This window comes from Octopus bimaculoides, chromosome 7 (genome assembly GCF_046866305.1).
Source record: "Octopus bimaculoides isolate indiv1 chromosome 7, ASM4686630v1, whole genome shotgun sequence".
Lineage (NCBI taxonomy): Eukaryota > Metazoa > Mollusca > Cephalopoda > Octopoda > Octopodidae > Octopus > Octopus bimaculoides.
The window spans coordinates 37,623,754-37,639,262 of NC_142934.1; positions in this window are offsets into that span (position 1 = coordinate 37,623,754).

Below are 15,509 nucleotides of genomic sequence, written 5' to 3' on the forward strand. Positions count from 1 at the left end.
AAACTCATCATCCATTCACATTGTTATTGCATATGTGTACACATCAAGTGTAAAATAGTACTACCCAAATAAAATCACAGAATTATGTTCACACAGAATGCACTCCATACTACTCAAACGTAGATACAATATTAAACCAGCACACATTGCATTAACACAGTAACTAATCTGGCTGACCAACACTGTCAACTGTCTTGACAGTTCACACAGTTCTTGTTTACTGAAATCCATTAGTCCACTTTCAGGATCCTCCCACAACACACATCAGTTGTCTATACCATTACAAGTATTTTTCCTGCCCAGCCACTCTCTCAGATTACATCTGCACAACTTTCCATATAGTTTAACATTACAAATCCTAGTGATTATGCCTCGTTTAATGAGCTAATAAGGAAGTCTCTATATAGAAATTTGATCTACTAGAAATATCCAAATTTCTTAAAATCACACTCTTTCATCTTAAAAAAAAATGGATGAACACATGTAGTCCAAAATATACAAAATAATGAAATGGTCACTGCTGCTACACCTTCAATCATAAATCTGAAGCTAAACAACAAAACAATAAGTTTAAATTAATGATGTGTGTAGCAATAACATAGTCATTACTGAATGTTAATCAACATATGTAAGCTGTTAATTTTTACAAAGTTAAAACAACTAATTGGTTTTGTCAGTAGCTTTAAACTAGTTCTTTTGCAGATTGCTGTAGAGTATTGTTCCATCTAATTCTTAATGGTTTATGCATGTACAAATATTCATCACCATGTAAAAGGACCAGCTAAACTAAGAAATTTCCCTAGTTTCAATCGCTCATCATTCATTCATCTAACTCGTAATACTAACACGCTGTACTTTGATTTAAAATAACCTTCAAAATTTGTAATTCTTCGTTTCACTTTCAAAACTCGTAATTCCTTAAATTCTTTGCCATATTCTCTCCCTGTTTCATAATCCATGTGTTCCCATACTTTGCCATGATTTCCCCGGTGATCTCTCCCTCTTTCTCTAAAATTCATAAACATTCTTGCCTTGTTTTATAACTTATGTCTTTCTCATACTTGCCATGATTCCCTCCAGCAATAAAGTCTTTCAAGTCTCTCTCTCTCTCTCTCTCTGCCTGCCTCACTAGTGTCTTCTTACTGCTATTTCCTGAAGTGAAGCTGGCCATTGCTTGTCTGCAATGTGCCCACCCATTCCTGCTCCCACCACCTATACCAGAAATTTCTTCTCTTATACCAGAAATCCTTACAGGACTCTGCCTTGTTTCTGTACCAAAAGACTTGCATAGCTCCCCCACCCATCATCCACACTACTGCATGCACCAGAAGGAGATGTGTTACTTAGTAAATTAACAAACCACCTACCTCTTTCTATATGTAATGGACTAATCAATAGCAGCTCATTACTTAATTTAAACATTGACCTATTCATGTTTGCAGCAATAATGCTTATATTTACAATGATTGTAACACTTATACTTACAATGCTTACATTACACTCACCCCCAATAAGGGCAACAATTTTAACATCTTTGAATAATGGTAGGTTAAAGCGAGAACAACTGATGTGACATGTCTGTTATCAAACAAACATTGAAACCTTCTTTTCAGGTGCTTAATACCATCGCTCCTTCCCATGTTCCCTCCCATGTCCCTTTCATAGTTTTCAGAGTTGGCACTGTCAATGTAAGCAGTTTGAAAGGTAGGTCTAGCAAGATTGTTGAGATGCTTGAACAGTCGTGTTGATGTATGTTGCATTCAAGAGGTAAGGTGGAGAGGTGCTTCAGCCAGGTTCCTCACAGGCAAGACACATACGTATAAAATCTTCTGTGAAGGTATCAGCAATGGGGTAGATGGTGTGGGCATACTTCTTGCAGAGAAATGGGTGGATAAGGTCATAGAGGTAGAGTGTGCAGTAGAGTACATAACCTCAGGCTAGTCTTGTTTAAATAGCTTAGTGACAATCATCTCAGCCTATGCCCCACAAGCAGGCCTACCAAATGAACAAAAGGTCCACTGATATTCTTCTGCAGGCTACCTCAAAGACGAATGACAATGATCTCATCTTTGGCTGGGAAATTCAATGGGCATGTCGGACAGGACCATATTTAAACCGGGAGTGGGGGGACACTTCAAGTTCAGTAGGCCCCTTATACACAAGAATTGAAATCTTAGAAAATTACCAAATTTAAATCTCAAAACCCATCTCTTTCAAATAATTGAATTTGATGAGTTAGCAGAGAGTTTAAATATATGACTGAGAATGTCGCTTTATAGATACGCTTTTTTCAAAATTCAAATTTCATTTTTCACACATCCACTTGCAGTGTTTGACTTTTCCTTCATTGTGAAAAAATACAATGAAGGAAGGACAAGTAGGATAAGATTTTTTTTTCTTTTAATGTGCGTTACATATGTTTCAGAATGTAGAATAAGATAAAATGACAGAAAATTACAAAAAAGAAAAAAATCATTTTTGTGGTTGTTGTTCTTCCAAAGACATGATGTGTTGTGTATGTGAGAGAGAGAGATAGTGGGGGTGGAGATACCAACATTTGAAAGACATGGATTTTAAAAATTCTTTTTTTAAAATGGCTTCCCTTAATTGTTTAGCAATGTGCAAACCAAAAAAAAAAAAAAAAGCAGGGGACATCCTAACAAAAACAGGAAAATTCAAACAGCTATTTCCAAGTCTGCTTTTCTAGTAAGAGTAGGTGGGGCACAACGAGTAATATTTACTGCATTTTTGACTTTGAAGAAAATATATCTTTTACAAATATTCACTGCCTTGCCAAAATTATATCAGTGAAATAAAGACCTCTAAATGCAGTAAAACCTACAACATATTCAGAACACTATTTCAGAAAATTGTTGCTGTTTTCTTTGAGCATATAAAGACAAATTTAGGCGGGGCAAAATGGGTAAGACAAGACTGAATAAATATGCTCTTTGAGTTCTCCAGAATTAAATGTAGAAAAGAGTCTTACACATAAACATCCATCCTTAGACATTAGAAAGATCAGAAATGTAACATTTTAAATATCTTGGTCAAATAAATGTGGATTATAACAAAAATAGCACATGATATGAAATTAATGAAACTCAACTAAATCTAAAAACTCAACATAAAATATTCTTTATAGCTTCTTTGCCAGAAATTATCCAGATATTCTATTAGTTACCTCGATTACAATTCGGTCAAATTTGAGGAAAAGTTTCTTGAAAATAGTACTTGTCAACTGTGTTTCAAACTCTCAACATCAGCAATAACTATGTAAACCAGGGGTTCTTAACCTTTTTTTATCTGTGGACCCTTTTGATTCCTATCTCACTCCTGAAGACCCCCCACCCACCCACCATACCCATTCGATGTTTAAAAAATCACATTGTATTTTTATAATTAAATATTATTAGGACTTGTATAAAAATTGTTAGAATATTTTGTATACTGTAGACTTATAACCAATTTCTTAACAAATAAATTCTATGGAAAATGAATGTTCACAAGTAAAATGAGTCATACAAGTATATATTTATTAAAATAAGATAGTGTTATTTTTTTTTAATGCATGTCTGGCAGTTGGTGCTGCTCTGCTAGTTTTAAAATATTCTACTCCAATGTTGTCAATGATAATTGAAGATCACCTTTTTCTACAATGTCAATTCGATTATGAGTTTCTGACAGTATGTTTGTGACATGGCTGAAACCATATTCAACAAGGTAAGATAAAGGAGAAGCAGTAAAGTACAACTTCCCCACCAGAATGGTGGATACTTTGTAGCAGTATCATTTCTTTTCCATACATTATGTTCTCCATCTTTAAATCTTTCCTGAAATATTTCATCACTCTGCAATTCAATGAGATTCTCCTGCAAAAAAATATCTACATCAGCAACAGTAACTTCAAAAAGAAATGTCACCCAACGTGGTATATTTAACTTCAGCAGATCGTTAAACTGAGCTTGCATATCATTATGCAAGTTTTTCAAATGTTCAGTATGCAAGGTCATCATCATGCAGATTACTGTTAATTGATTCCAAACTAGGAAATTATAATAATACACAACATACAATATTTATTTTCTAGAGCTGTACTTTCCCTAGAAAAGCAGTAATCGCTCCTTTGGAGGATAGGAGATCAGAGTTTTTCTCCTTGAAGCTGTTTGTTAATCAAATTAATTTTATCAAATATATCTTATAAATAAAATATATCACATTTATCTGCAACCATTTGTTGGCTGAGATTGTTGTTAGCCAAGAACGAAACAATAGTATACCAAAGTGCAAAAAAAAGGACACAGACAATTTACCTTTTCCATCTCATCTCTGTGAATTATAAAACATTCAAACTCTTCATTTTGACTACAGAATTCATGAAAGATGCGGTCTTGTAAATAATATTACAATATTAAGGCATCGTGCAGATGTGCACTTAATTGTTTTGCAAGTAAGTATTGCTGGTGTTATCACACAGTGGATACAAAATACAGCATTTGTTAAATTGGCAGTAAAACCTCTGTATCTGCCAATCATAGACGGAGCATTGTCATTAGCACAAGCTATTATATATCTGAGGGAAATATTACAGCGTCTTTGAAAAGTGTTTTGCCTTTAGTGTCTGTTTTAAGACATCTGACAAAAAGAATTTTCTCTCAGAATTCATTACTATCCAAAAAAAAAACAATCATATGCCAATAAAATAGCTTTACTATCTCTCAGGGTAGATTCATCAGGTTGAAGAGGACATTTCTGTACTTGTGATTTGGCTACTAGTTGCTTTTCTACATCTTAGCCATTTCATCAATGCACCGTGACACTGATGAGTTACTTGATGGAATCTTACAAGTAATTTCATTAGCGTTTTGTTTCATAAATGATGAAATTATGACAGATACCGCTGGCAAAAATTACAATTTCACCAATATTATGGGGTTTCCCACTCTTTGCTATAATTTTAGAAATTTCATAGGATGCCAGTCAACCAATATATTTTTTTCATAACTGATTACTAAATAATTGATTCACCATTTTTCTTGCTTGAAATTCATTGCACTGTTTTCTTAGATATTCTATTGGATTGTTTTACTTGTTTTTGAACTTGGTCTCTGAATGGATTTTAAGCTTCATGTTATCATTTGATAGTACATCCATACACATGAGACATGTTGGTTTTGTTTCATTCTGTGGTGACAGAATACAGCCATACAGTATTCAATGGACATTTCTTCTTAGTCAGAGGGGCAGAATTTTGATTTAAGCACCTTATATAATCCCTCGTAACTATTCTATCTTTTGGAATTTCAAGAAAATTTTTGCAGATTTGTCTTCTACACAAGAGAATTTAAAAAATTAGGCAAATAAAATTTTTGTGTGTGATTTAGACAATTTAGGCATTACTTTTAGTACATCGCACAACCACCTGTTACCTTCCTCATTTCTTTGTCACTATGATGTATTGGTATTGTTCAAGAGTGGTCCATTGCTAGACTTTAAGCAAAAAATTTTGAGTGTCTGTATTTTAAACTCTTATTTAAAAAAAAAAAAATTGAAAAGAAGTAGGAAATTTAAAGATTTATGGGATTTTAAAAAAATTAAAAAGATTTTTTTTTTCTTTTGCAATAAGTATATGAATTCCAGTGCAGTAGAATACAAATTCACAAGAATTTTCTGAAAATTCCAAAAAATAAAAGCCATGACTACCTGCTACCTTCATTTTTACTCTTTGTTGTATTTTTTTTTTATAATCAGAGTTTAAAATATAGATAGTCTGAAGTTTTGGCTCAAATCCCACCCTTGGGTGCATCATCACTCCACTAAATGTGTTTATGGGGAGAAAAATATTGAAAAATATTAATACATGCCAGTGACAAAGAAATGAAGAAGGTACTAAAAATAACAGCTAAATTGTCCTTAAATCACACATAATTTTTTTTTATAATCTTTTGAATTCTAATGTGTAGAAGACAAATTCACAAAAGTTCTGAAAATTCCAGAACATAAAAAAAAGTTATATACAATATTATATCTATCAGTAATGGATTCAAATAATTGTAAATTTCTTTTCTTAGAACATATGTTAAAATACCAGTTATAGAAGATATGAAAAAGTTCTTACCTTTATCCTAAAAAACTGAGATCAGTCTTGCACGAAAATATGTTGAAAACAACTTGTTGCTAAGAACTGAGATCTTTCTTGTGTGAATTGTCTGTGTCTGTCTGTCTGTCTGTCTCTCTCTCTCCCATATATATATATACTACTCAGGAAGAGACTATTCTAGAGTACGTTCTGCCTTATCTTCGAAACGTCTAGTTAGAATAGAGGCAGCTGATGAAGGATTAATTCCAAGTGGCTATCTGTTTTCCTATGTGTTTGTTCCGTTGTCTGTAGTTCATTTTTCTAACATCCTGTACCTTGATATGCATCTATATACACATGTAGATTTAAGTATGTACATATATATGGGTATACATGCATACATATTCTTTGTATTATTTATATATATATATATATATAAAGTACACACACATGCACATGTATCTATGTATACACACACATATATAGCCACACATATTTGTATGCATATACACACGTGTGTGTGCATAGATAGATAGTCCAACAAATAGATAAATGTATACAAACGTACATACAAAAGCACACACATTTATATATGCATATATACATACACACACACACGCGCGTAGTACTTCAATAAATATTCTCTGGGGAGACCAATGCCAAGTGTGTGTGTGTGTGTGTGCAAGTGTGTATGTGTGTAATTAAGCCCTTAGCCAATTGCTGTCGCCAGTCAATATGTCTAGAACACTTTTGAAAGAACTGTGTGTGTGTGCCTTTAACTGCTGTTGGTCAAGCCAAAGTCAAGCTCAGTCATGTAGTTGAAAGAAGGAATTTGTCCTAGAGGCAAGTAACATTTTTTTATCAATCTCTTTATACATTCATACTTACACAAACACTCACAGATACATACATCATCAGGAGTGTTCTGTTGTTTACCTTTTCTCTTTTGTCCCAAAATTAAGTGCTTTGGAACTGGCTGTTTTAATTGAGTTATTTGGTGTCTCTAAAGTGGCAAAATCTATTTTTACTTATCATAAAAAGAGGATCCATTACATTTTTTAAGAAGTCAAGACACCTTTATATATTGAAAGAGGGCCTCTTCATGCCTAAGTGCTGGGGGGGGGGAAGCCTCCCTGTATTGAGTGCTACATACCCTTCTTAGCAGGGCCCCCCCCCCCCCTCAATATCTAGATGCTTGGGGCAATTGCACCCTCCACCACCACATAAATCTGGCCCTGATATTGGACAGCAGCCCAGTATCTTCCATGGTGTATATGGGGGCCATGGAATTGGTTCCCAAAATGAAGAGGGAACAAGGCTACTGGAGTTCTGTGATGCAAATAACCTATTGATCTGCAACAACAACTTCAGGAAGCCAGTCAGCCAACTGATAATCTACCAATCAGGTGACTATGCTAGCCAGATCAATTACATTCTCACCAGACATCGGAATGTGTGGTTGCTCCTAAATACAAAGACCTCCCTGATTAAGAATGTGCCATGAGGTAAAGAGTGAAAGTAAAAATGTACAAGATGACACTTCCTTACTCCTATTTATTTTTATTTATTTTTGCCAGATTTTCTCTTAATTTAATCTGTTTCACTCCCTAGCCTCATACTTTTAATATTTCCTCAATTTAGGACATTCTTGGAAATGTCTGATGTAATAGAGAACCAGATTAAATGCATTACAGTATTTAGTTTCTTCTCTCTAGATTTTTAGTGCAAATCCTTTAATTAAATAAATACCAATTGTATATTTGGGTCACTTCAGTTTGCTGTACACTTCAAGTTTTAGTTGAAGGAGCATGAAAATTGGAGTGAAAGTGAATGGGAAAGTAACTGGATATTTGAAACATCTGCAAAAGTGACAGGTATTAACATGAGGATGGCACCTGCTATTTACTGATGGATGAATCTGTAAAAATTTCATTTTCCAAGCTGAGATTTGAAACTGAATCTAAGGATTCTCACTCACCCTATCCACCACTGGCCGAACAGGCGCAATAGAAATTTCTTTGTCCTGTCAAAAAGTGACGGATGGATTTCTATTTGATCTCCTACCTGAGCTGTGTCACTGAAGATTCAACTGGACAGCAGGTGACCTAGATAAGTAGAAACTACTTCTATGGTATATCTATTTTTCTACCCTAGGATGACTGTTATACGGTTTCCTTAGGCACAAAGATAAGCAGATGGCTTGCAACAGTCAAGCAGCCAACAGAGAGCCACATAGTCAGCATGAGCGAATGATGATAACTAACGACACAACCCAACCAAATGGCCAACGCACACACAGACTCAAAATATGCCATGTACTTTGTCATCAAATTAACATTCTACTTCCACTGTTGTTTCTTTTACTTCATGTAGCGGCCTTCATTGATATTGTAAATCAAACCTTGTGTATCCAACAAGTAAATGCAAGTGTTGATCAAATAAATTACCATATTAACCACATATTAACCACACTTTTTTTCCAGCGGGAAAAATCCAGGAAAATTGGGGTGCGGTTTATACATGGGCACAAGAAAAAGTCGGTTTAAAACCCGAACATTATTTCATGTAAATTATCCAAGATTCACATAGTACTAGCTCCCCTTACAATTCTTGCTATTAAAACTAGTAAAAAAAAAAAACTGTTTAAATATTCTTATTTCAGTGTCATCGTCCATTTTGTCTGTCATACTCTTGTAACATTACACATTTCAAGCCAACTTGTGCTGGTGTTGTCTCAATTGCAGCCTCCACTTCCGGTAGAAAAGTAGTGAGAATTTCTGTAAAGACTTTTGTCTGACAAATGCACTGTGATTGACAGCTGATTGCATTTTACACTCACCCTCTGATTTACTGCGAATTACCTACGAGTTTGGTAATCTCCATGTCTACGACATGACTATTGTTTGGTGACCCAGATGTATGACTTATCTCACTGTGTAGGGAAACGAGAGAGAGAGCTGCAATTTATTCTTGAATATGGTTGAAGAAAGTCAAATGTTTATTACCGTACATTAGCCTGTGATTGGTCAAGAAAAGTCATGAGAGTAGGAAGGGGTGGTAGATATGCAAGTATATATATGTGTGTGTGTCTATACATGTGCTTATATATCTGTGTGTACGTGTCTGTATCTATGTGAATGTGTGCATGTATGTATAGGTGTACATTCTATGAGGTGTTGTGCAAGCCTTATTGGACCTAAAACTCTGCACAGGCATTGCCGACCTCTGCTCGATGTGTGTGTGTTTTTTTTTTTCCCTATATATATATATATATATATATATATATATATATATATATATTTCCCCTATATATATTTATCTTATTTTTTGTATATATTTATCTTATTTTTAGTATATATTTTCTTCATTTTTAGTATATATTTTAATTTTTTTTTTGTATTCGGAAGTCCTGCGGTGATGGGAAGGTGGTGAAGCATGCAGACTTGACGGGTTGGAAGCATATAGGCAGCCCGTGCTAGATATAAAGTTGTCTCCTTGTCGCCCAAGACAGCTGTAGGATTCGGTTGCTGCATGGGTGTCTGAGCAGCTCCATTTGGAGAGGGCACTGCTCACCCGGAGACTGGGGAGGTTCTAGAAAAGGTGAACCAAAAATTGCCTGTCTTTCCATATCTGGTCAGTTTAGCGCGATTGACGGATGTCTACCCTGCACTTGAAAAACAAAGAGTCTTTTATTTATAAAATCTGGACAGAACTTAAACATTTCATGTTGGAATGTGGACAACAAGAGTGATTGTAGGACTGAAAGATGTACTGCACTTGTTGCTCGTGAGCTGAATCGTTATAACAAAGGGAAGGCAGAAGGAGGAGCACAGAGAAGCTGGTGTTGGTTTTGCAGTCCGATCTGATATCCTTAAGAAGTTGGAAGAGCTCCCTGTTCCTATAAATGAATGTATAATGACTCTACGGTTGCACTTGAAAGGTAGGTGGTTTGCTACTCTAATAAGTGCCTATGTACCTACTTTGATTAGCTGTGATGAAGATAAAACAATCTTTTATACCCAACTGAGAGCCATACTTAGAAAAATCCCCAATTCTGATAAAGTCATTCTACTGGGGGATTTTAATGCCAGGGTTGGAACAGACTGGCAAACATGGAACTCTCTAGGACATTATAATGTACCAGTCTGCTCCCTCTAAGATGTATGTGTGTGTGTATATATATGTATTTATTGATCACCCTACGAGATCGGTGTTGCTAACTTAAAATCAGAATTTTATGCTAAATTTCAGTAGAAAAAATACAAAAAAAAAATTGTTAAAAAATGCTAAAGACTAATTATATCAAAAAGCATAATTTTTATTTACATTTTAATTCACTTTCTTTAATTATATTCAGCATTAAGAAATAATTTCTTGAAATTCACTGATTTGATCACTTTCAGCTGCAGTGCCTAGGTCTTGACTTCTGTATACATTCAAGGTCCCAATCTTGCTAATTATGTGTTTTGGAATATCAAAGTTTTTGCAACATTTGCCATATCTTTCCAGGCCATATTTTATAGACAGTATTGATCAAAGCATAGGAAGATGCATTTTGATTTGATTACACCCATACTACTGAACAACCATTCAGCTTCTGCATTTGAGCTTGGCAATGTCAATAGATTATTGATAAAATTTGCAACATCCTTCCTCCAGTAGTATCTTTATATTCCAATACTTCCAGCCAGAATGCCTCAGTATTAGACATATTTGTCCATTTAGCTAAATGAATGCTGTTAAACTGAATTTCAATTGAAGCAATTTTTTCTTCATTTAAATGCATTGCTTCTAAGACAGGTAATATTGGCTCTTTGAAATGCTGCATAATATTCTCTACTGAAAAACATTTGATATTCCTCAGTATATTAATATTTCTTGGCAAATGGTGCTTGAGCTCTTTATAAAGGCAGAGTAAAAATAGTTGTGCTCTTTTGCGAATATTATTTTCTTCGGTGGCTGTTACAGTCTTCTTGATAATCATTTCTGCTATCTTTCTCTCGAACCTGTAGCCTGAATTTGGTTTAGGATGCAGAAATTTTTCAATAGAAGCATCCGGATCAAGAGGATCAATTCTACATGTTGGCAACACTATCATATTAGCAACAGATTTGATCAAATTTGGAAGATCTTCAAGTAATTTTGTTTTGTTGACATTGTTTGATTCAAACAGTTTATTCACTTCCTGAACATGTTTTAAAATTGGATGCAAAAATAAAAGGTAAAGTTCATTCCTAGAATCACAAAACATTTCATGTAATGTTTGTGCTGTAAAGCATTTTTCTTTTGTAGTTGTAGTTTGGAAGTGAGTTTGCAATTCAAACCATTGGCTTAAAATTCTATTTACTGCTGGTTCTATTGACAGCCACCTAGTTCTACAAGAATTCATGATCTTCAAAAGCTCTTAATCATTGATAGCAAGATAAAGTTGTTTGTAGGCACTTTGTCTTGTTGAAGAATGAGAGGACCGTTTATAGGTTTCGGATACTAAAAATTCTAAATTTATGGGCAAGCATTCAGCACAAGTGTGGGATACTGCCAACTGTAAAGAATGACATATACATCTAAATAGAAGTAATGGTGGAACTTTTTTTAATTTCTGGAAAACACCATTGTTGACGCCTATCATTACTCTAGCATTGTCGGTTCCTATAGCCAGTGAATTTTTTATATCTAATTTCTTTTTCACTAATTCAATTTTTAAGGCATCTACAATGCCATCTGCATCACATGTTTCTAAAGATACCATACTGAGAAATGTATGTACCACTTTTTTCTGAGTGTCACTATAATATATGATAACAATTCCCAATAACTTGTATATCAATATATCATTGGATTCATCTAATAACAGGCTAAATTTTCTAACTCCTATATCAGAAATCAAATCTCCATCAAAATATGAAGCTAAAACATTTCTCACGATATTTGTACATTTTGTACGATGCAACTTCACTTTGGTTATGATATCACTATCAGACATGTAATTTTCATATATATCTCACATATATACATGAATACATACATGTGTGTGTATATATATATATATATATATATATATATATATATATATATATGTATATATATATATATACACACACATTAATAGTATCACTTTAATAGTATCATTATTAATAGTGAAACTATTAAACTGAAAGTATCTCACATTACAATAGAGAGATGTTATTGTTTCACTTTTGACACATAATACTGAAATAGTATAAGACATTGCTCCAGGCTTGCATTAGGCAAGAAGTTGAAAATATTTTTGGCCCATGACACTGCATGGACCCTCAGTAAGGCATGGGTAAAATTTGAATGAAATCAGTTGGGTGGTTCTTGAGTTTTAGGGATTCACACAGACAGATACATTCTCAGTTTAATATATTAAGATATATATGTGGCAAATGAAAGACAGAAGATGGAATATATGAGAATTAATTATTAATCACAACAATTGTTTTGACATATCTAGCATGAAGAGAATGGGAAATTCAACAACTGGTTCAGGTGCATCTGGCGGTGCAGATGTATCTCACCCAGCCAATTTAGCATATTTTATGCTAGATCTAGCATTTCTTTCAGTATTTAGCAGAAAATCTTTGAATCTAGCATTTAGCAGGGAAAATATATATATATATTATGTATACATCTGCACATATGTATGTGTATATATGTGTGTGTGTATGTATGTATGTATGTATGTATATATATATATATATATATATATATATATATATATATATATATATATATATATATATATATATATAGAGAGAGAGAGAGAGAGAGATTTATATGTATATATATACGTTTATATATGTGTACATATTACATATACATCTGTTGACAGTACCATAGTAGATAAAGCAATTAAGAGTATGAAAACAGGGAGAGCCCCCAGCCCATCAGGAATCACTGCAGAGATGCTCAAAATATCTGGCAGTGTCAGCTATAGCCTAGTCACCCGTATTGTTAACCAGGTGATACACGAAGGAGTCATACCCAACGACTGGTGTAGCAGCACCATTATCAACTGCTACAAAGGTAAAGGTGACGCTTTAGATACAAATAATTACAGAGGTATCAAGTTGTTAGATCAGATAATGAAAGTCACAGAGAGGGTCATAGCCCAACTAATTAGGGAGCGAGTCAGTTTAGATGAGATGCTGTTTGGGTTCGTGCCTGAGAAAAGCACCACTGATGCTATATTTCTGGTAAGACAGCTGCAGGAGAAATACCTAGCCAAGGATAAACCTCTGTACCTGGCTTTCGTTGACATGGAGAAAGCCTTTGACAGGGTCCCCTGATCCCTCATCTGGTGGTCAATGAGGAAACTAGGGATAGAAGAATGTTTAGTGAGAGCTGTGCGAGCCATGTACAGAGACGCTGTCAGTAAGGTGAGGGTTGGCAATGAGTACAGTGAAGAATTCTGGGTAGAGGTAGGGGTCCACCAAGGTTCTGTCCTCAGCCCCCTTCTATTTATCATAGTCCTCCAGGCTATAACAGAGGAATTCAAGACAGGATGCCCCTAGGAGCTCCTCTATGCCGATGACCTTGCACTAATTGCTGAGTCACTATCAGAACTAGAGGAGAAGTTTCAGGTGTGGAAGCAAGGACTAGAATCGAAGGGCCTTAGAGTCAACCTAGCTAAAACCAAAGTCCTAATAAGTAGGAAGGTAGAAAAAACACAAGCCCCTTCAGGTAGATGGTCCTGCTCGATTTGTAGAAAAGGCTTTGGTAGAGACTCTATAAGATGTACCCAGTGGAAGCTATGGACACATAAGAGGTGCAGCAATATCAAAGGAAGGTTAACTAGGAAGTTAGTTTTTGTATGTAGCAGATGTTCAGGAGCTATAAACACGGTAAATGTGCAGAAAACAACTTCTGCCACATTCCAGGGAAAAAAACTGGACGTAGTTGATAGCTTCCGCTATCTAGGTGACCAAGTTAGTAGTGGGGGAGGGTGCGCTGAAAGTGTAACTGCTAGAATAAGAATAGCCTGGGCAAAGTTCAGAGAGTTCTTACCTCTGCTGGTGACAAAGGGTCTCTCTCTCAAAGTAAAAGGCAGACTATATGACACATGTGTACGAACAGCCATCCTTCATTGCAGTGAAACATGGGCCGTGACTGCTGAAGACATGCGTAGGCTCGCAAGGAATGATGCCAGTATGCTCCGATGGGTGTGTAATGTCAGTGCGCATACTAGACAGAATGTAAGTACCTTGAGAGAAAAGTTGAACCTAAGAAGCATCAGTTGTGGTGTGCAAGAGAGACGATTCTGCTGGTATGGTCATGTGGCGAGAATGGATGAGGATAGCTGTGTGAAAAAGTGTCACATCCTAGCAGTTGAGGGTACTTGTGGAAGAGGTAGACCCAGGAAGACCTGGGATGAGGTGGTGAGGCATGACCTTCGAACATTGGGCCTCGCTAAGTTCACTGAGGCGATGACTTCTGACCAAGACCTTTGGAAATATGCTGTGCGTGAGAAAACCCGGCAAGCCAAGTGAGACCTGTAGCCAGCCCACGTACCTTCCTTCACTAAACTCCGCTTGCGAAGACCTGTTGAGGCAAGTGAAATCGAAATCGAACTAAATTTGACGACTGGCACCCATGCCAACGTTGTCTCCTTCATTGGACACGAAACTCGGCTTGCGAAGACCTGTTGGGGCAAGCGAAAGTGAAATCGTGATGGCACCTGTGCCCAGCATCGCCTTCCTTGCACTTGTGCCGGTGGCACGTGTAAGGACATTCGAGCGGGATCGTTGCCAGTGCCGCTGGACTGGCTCTTGTGCAGGTGGCACGTAAAATACACCATTTTGAGCATGGCCGTTGCCAGTACCGCCTGACTGGCCTTCGTGCCGGTGGCATGTAAAAGCACCCACTACACTCTCTGAGTGGTTGGTGTTAGGAAGGGCATCCAGCTGTAGAAACTCTGCCAAATCTGATTGGAGCCTGGTGTAGCTATCTGATTCACCAGTCCTCAGTCAAATCGTCCAACCCATGCTAGCATGGAAAGCAAACATTAAACGATGATGATGATATGTATATACACACACATACATATATATGTGTACATATTACATATTTATATATATATACATACACATATATACACATATGTGCAGATGTATACATATGTATATACATAATATATATATGTATGTATATGAGATATATATGAGACAGTAGTTTCACTTTAATAGTTTCAGTATTAATAGTGAAACTATTAAACTGAAAGTATCTCACATTACAATAGAGAGATGTTATTTCACTTTTGACATGTAATATTGAAATAGTGTGAGAGATAAGAGATTGCTCCCAGCTCACATGAGGCAAGAAGTTGAAAATTTTTTTATCCATGACACTGCATCAACCCTCAGTAAGGCACGTGTAAAATTTGAATGAAATCGGTTGGGTAGTTCTCGAG